Here is an 11,583-nt window from a genome sequence, read left to right as displayed (position 1 = left end):
CTCCCAGAGCTGATTCCATGGTGGGTTCTCTACATTAGTAATCTTTGTCTTGGGTCAATGGCCCACACAAGCATGGGTTTCTGTTAAGTGAGGGCATAGGCTCCTGCCCATCCCCTGTCCATTGCCCTCTTCACCAGAAGATCTGAATTTCATCTGTGAAAGAGGACATGATATTGTGTGAATGCCAGAGCCCTGTTTTCCTGTAGGATGCATATCTCTGTGTTTCAAACTCAGAGCAAGCACCATGGGCATATCCTATCCTATGACAAGGCTGGAAGCCCTGCTGGGATCAGAATCCCAGGGTCTTAACCTTGCCTCCTCCGCTCATGGACCAAAGACTTTGTGCAAGCTATTTAACTTCCAAAATTTTACCTCTTAAAGTCACCATTGGAGACACTAAATATGTCTAAATTCTGTTTTAAGTGTTTGATATCTAAATTTAGATGAAATTCTTAGCTTTATACATAGTAAGCACCTAAACAATATTTGTTAGAGTAGAAGCTCAATAAATATTTGTTGAATGAATGAATGAATAAATTTCTTAGCCTCTCAAACTTCAGTTTCATCACCTGTAAATAAAGAGATTTAAGAGGATGATAACTTTCCAGTCTTTGGATTTAGTTATGAGGATGTTAATAGTTGCGATAATTTTTGGTTATGTTATTACTGACTTTCAGGATTGTTATGAGGTATGATAAAAAGTCAAATTCTAAACTGAAATCAAGAAAACAGATTGAACAAAATTTGAATAAAAATGAAAACGTTTTAAGAATCACCCTAAATCAAATGATAATCTGGTCTTTGATTTAAAGTGTGTCTGTGGTCATCATAGGGCTTGCAGCTTCTCTGAGGGTCTTTAACATTTCCAGAACAGTAGTTAATCATTTAGTGTAGGTATCTCTTCAGCAATGAACGTGAACTCTTCATTTTAGACATCTGTTTGCATATGCTGCCCAAGGCCATGAGATATGAAACCATTAAGAAAATACAAGCCAGGTCCTCTGCTAAAGTCAATAAAAATCGTTTGGTTGAAGGTACCCATATTTAAGAGACTACACTCATCTCTTAACTGATTCTCTCAATAGTATTGTTTCTGAGTAATTGTCAAGTAAAACAACAATTGGTAAGAATTAATATCCAGAATTTGTACTGGATTTCTACAAACCAGTCTTTTAAAAAAGACAACTCAGTAGAAAATGGCCTGACAATGTGAAGAGGCCATCAGCAGAGGAAGCCTGAATAGCATAAGGTGGACTGCTCACTAGTAACTAGGGAAAGGCAGATTAAAGTGAGAAAATAACATATCGCACTCACTAGATTAAGAGCTTGTTAACATCAGGATTGGTGAGGACGTGAGGAAGCAGGAACATACGTATGTAGGTGGGAATATAAATTGGCACAGTGGTTCTGCAGCAGAATATGGCCATGTGCAGTACCACCGGAGATGAGAATACCCGTAACCCAGCAATGCCACTTCCAGGCATACATCATGGAATGTGCACAAGGAGACAGGTACAAGGGTGTTTACTGTTATGGCAAGGAAAAAAAAAGGTGGGAGGTGGAGTAAAACTTTAAATGCCCATCAAAAAGGGAAGACATAATTGTGTAATAATCATGCAGCTTAATACAATTGAATATTATTCAGCAGTTAAAATAACACAATGTTGAATATAAACAAGCAATTCCTAAAAGAATGTATATACTATGATACCATGTAGGAAAAACTTCAAAAATCACAAAATGCTACTTTCTATTGTTTATGGATTGATACCTGTGGGGTTAATAAATGAAAACAGAGGGAAAGTTACACCCAGTACAGGATGGTAGTTACCTCTGGGGATGGAGGAGAAGAGCTCTATAAGTAACATTTTACTTCTTAAAAAAAATATATTTTTGCTAAAAATATATTGTTTAGTCATTGTGTCCAACTCTGCCACTCCATGACTGTAGTCCACCACGTTCCTCTATTCATGAGATTTCCCAGGCAAAAGTACTGGAGTGGGTTGTCATTTCCTTCTCCAAGGGATCTTCCCAACCCAGGGATCAAACCCAAGTCTCCTGCTTTGTAGGTGGATTCTTTACCGCTAAACCACCTGGGAAGCCCTACACACACACACACACACACACACACACAATATTTAAAATTGTTAAAACTAGTAGTATCTACCTAAGTATCTGTCATATTATTAATTTTTTGAAGTATTTTATAATGTAAAAAAACACACCTTAGAAAATAAGAATGCTGTATGTAATAAACAGTCCAGTATCAAAGTCTATTGCTTTGCAGTTTAGCAGTTTAGGGATCGTCTTCCTCCTGTTTTACCCCCCAGTGGCTGGTTTTTACTGGCCTTGGGGTGTGTCCTTAAACCCTTCAGCCTCCTTTGAGGCTGCGGGCTGTCTTAGAGGGTCCCCCTGCCCCGGGGCTGGGGTGCAGGCTTCTCCGTGTGCTTTCTTAGCATCCTCCCTTTTCCTGCTGGCAGCACTTCTCACTTGGTCATGCCGCGTCCTGGGCGCCTCCTGGACCCTACGGCATTCCTCTGGGCACAGGCAACTGTCTACTGCAGCATCCCTAGGGACAGTCGTGGATGTGCGCCGTAGTATTTATCAAGTGACTGTGAATTCATGGGTATTTCCGTGGCGTAAGTTCCCTTGTGCACATGGAGGGCGATAGAGTCAGATACCTGAAATCACTGTTTGTTGGACTGAAACTATAAAGCAGAATTTGTTGGTGTCCAGGGGCTCTGTGCTGCTTTCCTGGATTTGGCCAGCTGTGGGCCCATGGAGGGGAAGGGCAGGGTGATGTCTCTCATGTAAGGAAAAACCTTTTTCTGGACCCACTGATATACCCAATCCAAGAATCAGATTCTCATTAAGCTGTGCAGGGTCCACACTGCCTCCAGCTGGATTTCCTGGACACTGGAAGGTGGGGTTCCCCAGCCCATCACTCAGGCCAGCTTTTCACCACTGCTTCCAGCCTCCCCCACATCCAGCAGCCCAGTCCCTGGTTTGCCCTGGGTTCAGGTCAGGTGGCCTCATGGGGTAGCCTGCTGCAGCCTGTCTTCCTTCTTACTAACCCCTGGCCATGCTGTACCCTCGGAAAGGGCCCTTCTCTCTCAGACTCAAAGAGAACTAGCCTCCTTTCCCTCCCTTCCTCTCTCATTTATCTGGTGATTCATTAAAATTTGCTCCCATTTCAAGGCCACCTCCACCTAGCCTAGCTGGCATTGCCTCAGCCCCTGGCTCCAAAACTTCTGCCCTTGACAGAGCCTGTTGGTGTCTGCAACCTGGTAACTCTCCCCAGAACCTTTCTTGGCCAGACTAGATCCCTGAAATCTTAGAGCACAGAGTCCTGTGTTGATAGCACTTAGGGCCAGTTGCTTTCTTGACATTGCAAAGAGAGCCTCAGCTCTAACCAAGCAAGACCTTGGGTGAATGATTGATTTTTACCTTGCTCTGATGCTGGGAAAGATTGAGGGCAGGAGGAGAAGGGGATGGCAGAGGATAAGATGGTTGGATGGCATCACCGACTCAATGGACATGGGTTTGGGTGGACTCCGGGAGTTGATGATGGACAGGGAGGCCTGGCATGCTGCAGTTCATGGGGTCGCAAAGAGTCGGACACGACTGAGCAACTGAACTCAACTGAACAACTTCTACTTCCTTGTTTGCAAAACAATAAATAACAGCCTGCATCAGAGTTTTGAGATAATAATTAGGGTAGTAAAGTGGTTAGGCTGGCATAGTGCTTCAGCCTGTATCCTGGTTCTACCTTTTCAATTTCCCATCGGAAAAAGTAATCCTGGTCCCAGCCTCGTGCACTGAAGATGCTTAGAACAATGCCTGATCCTTACTGAACGCATGTCAGAGGTTTGCTGGTGTTAGCAGTGTCTGGTAGACAGTAGGCACTCCATACACATGTTCTATTACTATTGACAGTCTTAGTCCTTTCGAGCTGCTGTAACAAAAATACCACAGACTGAGTTGCTTATGAATAGCAGCAGTTTATTTCTCACAGGTCTAGAGGCTGAGACATCCTAGCTGAAGATTTGGTGTCTTGTGAGAGCCGGCTTCCTGGTTCATAGATAGCAGTCTTTTTGCTGTAACCTCATGTGGTGGGAGGGAAGAAAGATCACTTTGGGGTCTCTTTTATAAGGGCATTAATCCCATTCGTGAGGGCTTCACCTTCATGACCTAATCACCCTCCAGAGACCCTGGGGAATTTGGTTTTAACATAGCAGTCTGGGGAGGATGTAAACATTCATTCCATAGCATTCTTCCCCTGATCCCCCCAAATTCATGTCTTTTGTAATTAATTCATTTATTGCATTCCACTGTCAACTCAAAAGTCCAAAGTGTCATCTGAATATCATCCAAATCACACATGGGTGAGATTCAAGGTATGACTCATCCTGAGACAAATTTCTCTCCAAGCCATGAACCTGTGAAATCAAACAAGTTATGTGTTTCCAAAGAACAGTGGTGGGACAGGCATAGGATAGACAACTCTATTCTGAAAGGGAGAAATCGGAGAGAAGAAAGGGGTTGAAAGGGCCCAAGTAAGTCCAGGCTACCAGGCAAACTCCATGAGATCTAAAGCCTTAAGGCTGTAGAATCATCCCCTTTGGCCTGATTCTCTGCCCTCCAGTCCCACTGGGACAGAGGTCTTACCTTCTGGACACAGCAGGGCAGAAGTCCTGCCGATACCGTTCTGCAGGGGGAGGTCTGACCCCCAAGGCTCTGGGAGGTCCAGTCCCGCTGGCTTTGGAGTTGTGAGGATTTGTGAGACTATATGAAAACACTTGGCATGTAATAAGTGCTCCGTGGGTGTTGTGCCTTCCTGACCCTTGATCCTGGAGAAGGGGGTACCTCAGACAGGAAGCAGGTGACCGCTGCCAGGTGTTGTAGGCATTCTTTCTTGTCATCTTCTCCCCTGAGCTAAGAAACTAACTGTAGGTTTTGGAAAAGTTCCAAGTTGGCAATTTTCAATTATGACCTTGAGATTGGGAAGCAGGTATGTTTCAGTTCTACCTGGACCCTGAGCTAAGGCTCCAGTCACAAACCCACCATGGGCATTTAAACTAGAGTATATTCCATTGCATCCCTGAGGGAAGTTTAGAAGGAACCCAACCTCCAAAAATTTACAAGGTGGGGACTTCTCCGGTGGTCCCGTGGTTGGGACTTCACGCTCCCAAGGCAAGGGGCGTCGGTTCAGCCCCTGGTCGGGAAGCTAGGATCCCACATTCCAAGTGGCATGAATAAAAGATAAAATAAATTTTAAAATTGTATTTAAAAAGTGCTCACTTCGGCAGCACATATACTAAAATTATATTTGAAAAGTTTGCAAGGTGCAAACAGGTCCAGAAATGCAATGTGAGCTGCCTGAGGTCACACAGCCAGTCGTGAGCAGGTAGAAGCTCGCTGTGCACACCTGTATGTACACCAACGCCCTGTTGGGCTGTCTCCAAAACCACACTGCCTCCACAGAGAGAAAGGCTCCGGGGGCTGGGTGCAATTCAATCTGACCATTTAAGATGAATCCTGATCCTCATCTGAAGGTTGAATCCATCTTCACTTCACCCAGAGCATAACCTGTTCTGTGTTTGAAAAACTCCAGATGAGGAGAGCCATATTTTAGGCTTCTCTGCCGATAAGCGTTTGAGAAACGGAAGGTGATTCCAACACAAATAGAAAAGAGAAGCCACTTCCTTCCTGTATCTTCTCAGCCTTTGCATCTCCTATCAAAGCCAACATAAGTGATGTACCTTCTCCAGCTGTGTATAGAGACCAGGATGCAGGTGCTGGTTTATTTTACAACCTATGCATTCTTTTCCTAAGCAGTGAGCCCAGAGAGACCTTTTATCTTTAGAGTTTTTGGAGGGGCGTGGACCTAAGAATGCATCACTTGGACTTAGTGTCTGGAAAGCACATTTGTCCTGTGTGCCTGAAAACTCTGCTGAGCAGAGCCAGGATTGGTATACACAGCTTGGTGGAATCTTTATCAGAATCTCAAGCCCTGGTGAGGAAACAGATATGGTGTTTTTTGCATGACTGTGTGGAGGTGCGTGCCTCTGTACCAGGCATAGGAATCTGACATGAAGAGGCATTTTACCTATTTCAAGGTGTGCAGTTCTGTTCCAAAATATGGAAGCATGCACACAAAACACTGAGAACATTGACAGAAAGTTTCAGTGATGTTTAAAACTTGATTTTTTTCAAAAGTTTTTAAAGAGTAGTTGTGGTGGCAAAGTGGCAAAGCGTCAGTCTCCCAGTCATGTCCAACTCTCTGCGACCCCACGGCCTGTACCCTGCCAGGCTCCTCTGTCCATGGGATTCTCCAGGCAAGAATACTGGAGTGGGTAGCCATTCCCTTCTCCAAGGGATCTTTCCAGCCCAGGGATTGAACCCGGGTACCCTGCATTGCCAGCAGATGCTTTATTGGTTTTAGGTTCACAGCAAGTTGAGCAGGTGGTATTTCTCATATGGCCCCCGCCCCCACACAATGATGACCTCCCCCACTGTCAGCATCCCTCACCAGAGTGGAACAGCTGTAACAACTGGCAAACCTTCACTGACACACCACTGGCCCCTGAAGTCCAGAATTCACATTAGGATTCACTCTCAGTGTTGTACTTTCTATTGGTTTGCTCAAATATATAATGACTTGTATTCTTCATTACGTTGCTGTGTTCTGTTTAGTTGCTAAGTCATGTCTGACTCTTTTCAACCCCATGGACTGTAGCCCACCAGGCTCCTCTGTTCATGGGATTTCCCAGGCAAGAATATGGGAGTGGGTTGCCATTTCCTTCTCCAGAGGATCTTCCCAACCCAGAGATTGAACCACTGAAGGTGGATTCTTTATTGCTGAGCCATTCATCGTTATAGTATCATGCAAAGTATTATCACTGCCTAAAAATCATCTGTGCTCTGGCTACTCACCCCTTCTCTCCCATCCTTACCCCCTGGTAACCACTGATCTTTTTACTGCCTCTACAGTTTTGCTTTTCTCAGAATGTCACATATAGTTGGAATCATACAGTATGTAGCCTTTTCAGATTGACTTTTTTTACTTAGTCATGTGTATTGAAGGTTCCTCCATGTCTTTTCATGGCTTGATCACTCATTTCTTTTTACTTTCTTTTTTTTTTTATTTATTTTTTTTTATTTTTATTTTTATTTTTTTTTAATTTTTATTAGTTGGAGGCTAATTACTTTACATCATTACAGTAGTTTTTGTTATACATTGATATGAATTAGCCATGGATTTACATGTATTCCCCATCCCAGTCCCCCCTCCCACCTCCCTCTCCACCCGATCCCTCTGGGTCTTCCCAGTGCACCAGGCCCGAGCACTTGTCTCATGTACCCAACCTGAGCTGGTTATCCGTTTCACCCTAGATATACATGTTTCAATGCTGTTCTCCTGAAACATCCCACCCTCTCCTTCTCCCAGAGTCCACAAGTCTGTTCCATACATCTGAGTCTCTTTTTCTGTTTTGCATATAGGGTTATCGTTACCATCTTTCTAAAGTCCATATATATGTGTTAGTATACTGTAATGGTCTTTATCTTTCTGGCTTACTTCGCTCTGTATAATGGGCTCCAGTTTCATCCATCTCATTAGAACTGAACTCATTTCTTTTTAACATTGAGTCATATTCCATTGTCAACATGTTCCACAGTTTATTTATTCATTCACCTACTAAAGGACGTATTGGTTTATTCCAAGTTTTGGTAATTATGAAATAAAGCTGCTATAAACATTGGTGTGCAGGATTTTGTGTGAGCACAAGTTTTCAACTTAGTTGGGCAAATAATAAGGAGTTCGATTGCTTGATTGAAACATGACACATTTAAATGGATGAAAGTGAACAAACACATCGTTTGACAAGTGGGAAGTCACTCTAATCAAGGATAGATTAAAATGTCTTTTTGGGAGGAAAAAGGAAATTATGATTTAGTATGAGAAAAGCAGGAAAGGAAGTCTGGGTGTGATTTTTATTCACTAATATATTTAACCAGGAAGTAGGAATTGATGGTTTATAGTCTACTTTTTAAGGAGAAACATAACTTTTAGTGTAGAAAAGAAGTTGTTTTTCAGTGAAATCAGAGCTGTACTAAGTAGTGTTTTTCATGTTCCTATTAGAAATTATAATTAAAATGTCTGAGTTGGAAGCTGAGCATCTATGCTGAGTTGTAACACAGGGTGAGGATATCAAAAATCTTTTGACTCCAACTTTTCACTGTTTTCTTTTATGAGCTCATTGCCACTGGGTTTTTCCATGAATTTGAAACATGTGTGTGTAGTACTTTGGAAAGAAGATTATTTGCTTAAACTTTACAGACTGAGCTAAAAATAGAAAAACACTGTTTCTATTTTTGGAATGCCTTACCAGCTAAAAAGTGAATACGGTTACTGCATGTATTAAGCAAAATATTGAGATGGGAACAGATATTTAAATAGCAAAATGTATTAATTTAGCTAGTTGTGAAATGTCACAATGACATAAATTGATCTTTCTACTGAAGAGAGAACTTTGTGTCATAAAGTAAGTTTCTGTTTTAATAAGACTGCTGAGTACAGAGAGAAAGGCATCTTGAGAAAGTTCACTGATGTGGGCTTTATTCTTGGGAGGATTTGTTACTGTCTGGTTCACCATACAGCTCTAGAGTTACAAGTTCAGTGGCTCCCTTTTTACACTCCAAGACCTAGAATTTCTAGCTGGGCTTCAGCCAGCTTCTTTTTCTTTTTTTTGACCTTCTGGCATAGCATGCAGTCCTGACCGGGGATCGAACCCAAGCCTCTGGCAGTGAAAGCACGGAGTCCTAACCACTGGAAAGAAAAAGAAAGTGTTAGTTGTTCAATTGTGCACGACTCTTTGTAACCCCCTGGACTGTAGCCCACCAGGCTCCTCTGTCCAAAGGATTTCCCAGGCAAGAATACTGGAGTGGGTTGCCAGTTCCCTCTCCAGGGGATTTCCCAACCCAGGGATCAAACCCTGCTCTCCTGCATTTCAGGCACATTATTTACAGTATAAACCACCGGGAAAGCCCTAACCACTGGACCACCAGGGAATTCTGAGTCCGCTTTTAATTTTGCAATGTAGTGAACGTGGCTGGAGCTTAAGAAATTTAAAAATGCTCTTTTAAATTTGTTTGTTGTTATTCTAGCTAACAGGAAACTACAACTTGATGCACAAAATCAAAACATAACGTTAGAGACCTTAAAAACACTGACACAGCTGTATCAAAGTAGAGTGTTCTTCAGCCTTTCCCCTGAATTTATTGTCTAAACCTAAATGTCTTCACAAGATTTATTCTTCCACTCTGCACTTTCTTTCATTCATTCATCAGTTTATTGAGCATCCTTTGCTCTGAGGCTGGTCTTCAGATACTCAGTCTTGCCACCAAAGACTCTATGTTGAATCCTTTAAAGTGTGAGTACCTGTTTGTGCTCGAGAGAAAGCAAGAGCTCTCGGAGAAATGCTGGCTGAGCAGCATGAGTGAGCAGGATCCATTTCTTCGGAAGGAATATCTGAACTTTCTGAAAGTATGACAGGCCAGTAATGCTTATGCACACGAAGTCTCTGCCCAGAATGACGGGAATTTACCAGCACAACTTGGACGCTTCACGGTATGCCTTATAGAGTGAAAGTAACAAATGCGGCACAGTCATACTGCTAGACATAGCAACCCATAAAAAGGGAGAGGGAAATACTGAGAGATGTTGGGGGGCCCACCTGTCCCAGAATTAGTTTTGGCTAACACACAATCTCTTCTTTACTCTCAACTGTTTGTCTATAAACCCAGCTATGAACTTGAGATCTCCAGCCTATCACTTCTGTTCTATTTCTGTAGTTATAACAGTCATGCTGTATTAGCCTTCTCTGGAGAAACAGAACTAACAGAATATATTAGAGAGGTATATAAGGGGAGATTTGTTACAGCAACTGGCTTACGTGGTTAGGGAGCCTGAGAAGCCCCATGATCTGCTGTCTGAAAGCTGGAGAACCAGGAAAACCAGTGGTGTATTTCAGTACAAGTCTGAAGGCCTGAGAGTTGGGAGGGCTGATGGTGTAAGTACATCCTGGTCTGAGTCTAAAGGCCTGAGGACCTGAGGTCTGAGGGCAGGAGGAGATGGAGGTCTCAGCTCAAGGACAGAGAGAGAGAGAGAGAGAGAGAGAGCATTCCTCCTTCCTCTTCCTTTCTGTTCTATTCAGAGCCTCAATAGAGGGGATAATGTCCACCGAACATTGGTGAGGGTGACCGTCTTTACTTGAATGCTAATCTCTTCCAGAGATAGCCTCACAGATACACCCAGAAATAATGTCAACCCGGCTGTCTGGGCAGCTCTTAATGACACATGAAAATTAACCATCACACATACTCATCATTGGCTTCGCTGGTGGCTCAGATGGTAAAGAATCTGCCTGCAATGCAGGCGACCCAGGTTTGATCCCTGGGTTGGGAAGATCCCCTGGAGAAAGGAATGGCAACCCACTCCAGTGTTCTTGCCTGGAGAATCCCATGGACAGAGGAGCTTGGCGGGCTACAGTCTATGGGGTCGAAAAGAATCTGCTCCGACTGAGAGACTAACGCTTACTTATACCCATCATTAAGCTACAATGGTCATGGCTGCCGCGGCCGAAGTTTCTTCTTCCCCCTCTTCACCTCTCCCTCCTCCTCCACACACCCCCCCACCCCAAGACATCAGCTGACATTTCCTGAGCACCTACTATGTACAAAGATTCAGGCTGTGTGCTTTATATGCATCTCATTTAATCCTGAAACTAGCCCTTTGAAGTGTAGGTTCCATTATTATACAGGCTCAGGAAATTAATTTACCTAAACCATTAAACATTATCTAAGTCATTAACCATCATCACATAGAGGGATTAAAAAAATTGAGCTGTAATTCACAGGTCATGGAATCTGGGGCTTTAGTATACTCACAAAATTGTGTAACCATCACCACTGTCTAATTCCAAAGTATTTTCATCACCTCAAAAAAAAAAAATCCATACTCATTAGCAATCACTCCTCATTTTCCCCTCAATCCCCGTAAACCACATAAACCAATTTCTATCTTTCTGGATTTGTCTATTTGGATATTTCTTTTAAATGGAGCCATACAATATATGTCTCAGCTTGTCTGCTCAGTCAGTCAAGAATCCCCCTGCAATGCAGGAGACCTGGGTAGGGAAGATTCCCCTGGAGAAGGGAATGGCAATCCACTCCAGTATTCTTGCCTGAGAAATCCCATGAACAGAGGAGCCTGGCAGGCCCCAGTCTCTGGGATTGCAAAGAGCTGGACACTACTGTGACACTAAAGCACCACCACCACCATATACAATATCTAGTTCTTTACGTCTAGTTTCTTTCATGTAGCATAATGTATTCAAGGTCCATTTATGTTGCAGCATTGGTACTTTATCACTTTTTATGACCAAATAATATTCTGTTGTGTGGGCACACTATCCATTTGTCAGTTGATGGACATTTGGGCTGTTTCCACTTTTTAGCCGTTACAATAATGCTACTGTGAAAACATTCATATATGATTTTTTTTCATGGACATATGTTTTC

General features: G+C 43.0%; 1 protein-coding gene across 6 annotated transcripts in view; it reads left to right on the top strand.

The window, feature by feature from the left end:
• TBC1D1 (TBC1 domain family member 1) overlaps window positions 1–11,583 on the top strand; it is a 227,337-nt gene that overhangs the window by 63,018 nt on the left and 152,736 nt on the right. The gene's annotated exons all lie outside the window — the stretch shown is intronic.

Source organism: Odocoileus virginianus, chromosome 21 (assembly GCF_023699985.2).
Source record: "Odocoileus virginianus isolate 20LAN1187 ecotype Illinois chromosome 21, Ovbor_1.2, whole genome shotgun sequence".
Classification (NCBI taxonomy): Eukaryota; Metazoa; Chordata; class Mammalia; order Artiodactyla; family Cervidae; genus Odocoileus; species Odocoileus virginianus.
Note: the sequence above shows the minus strand (reverse complement) of the source record. Positions and strands in the feature narration are given on the sequence as shown.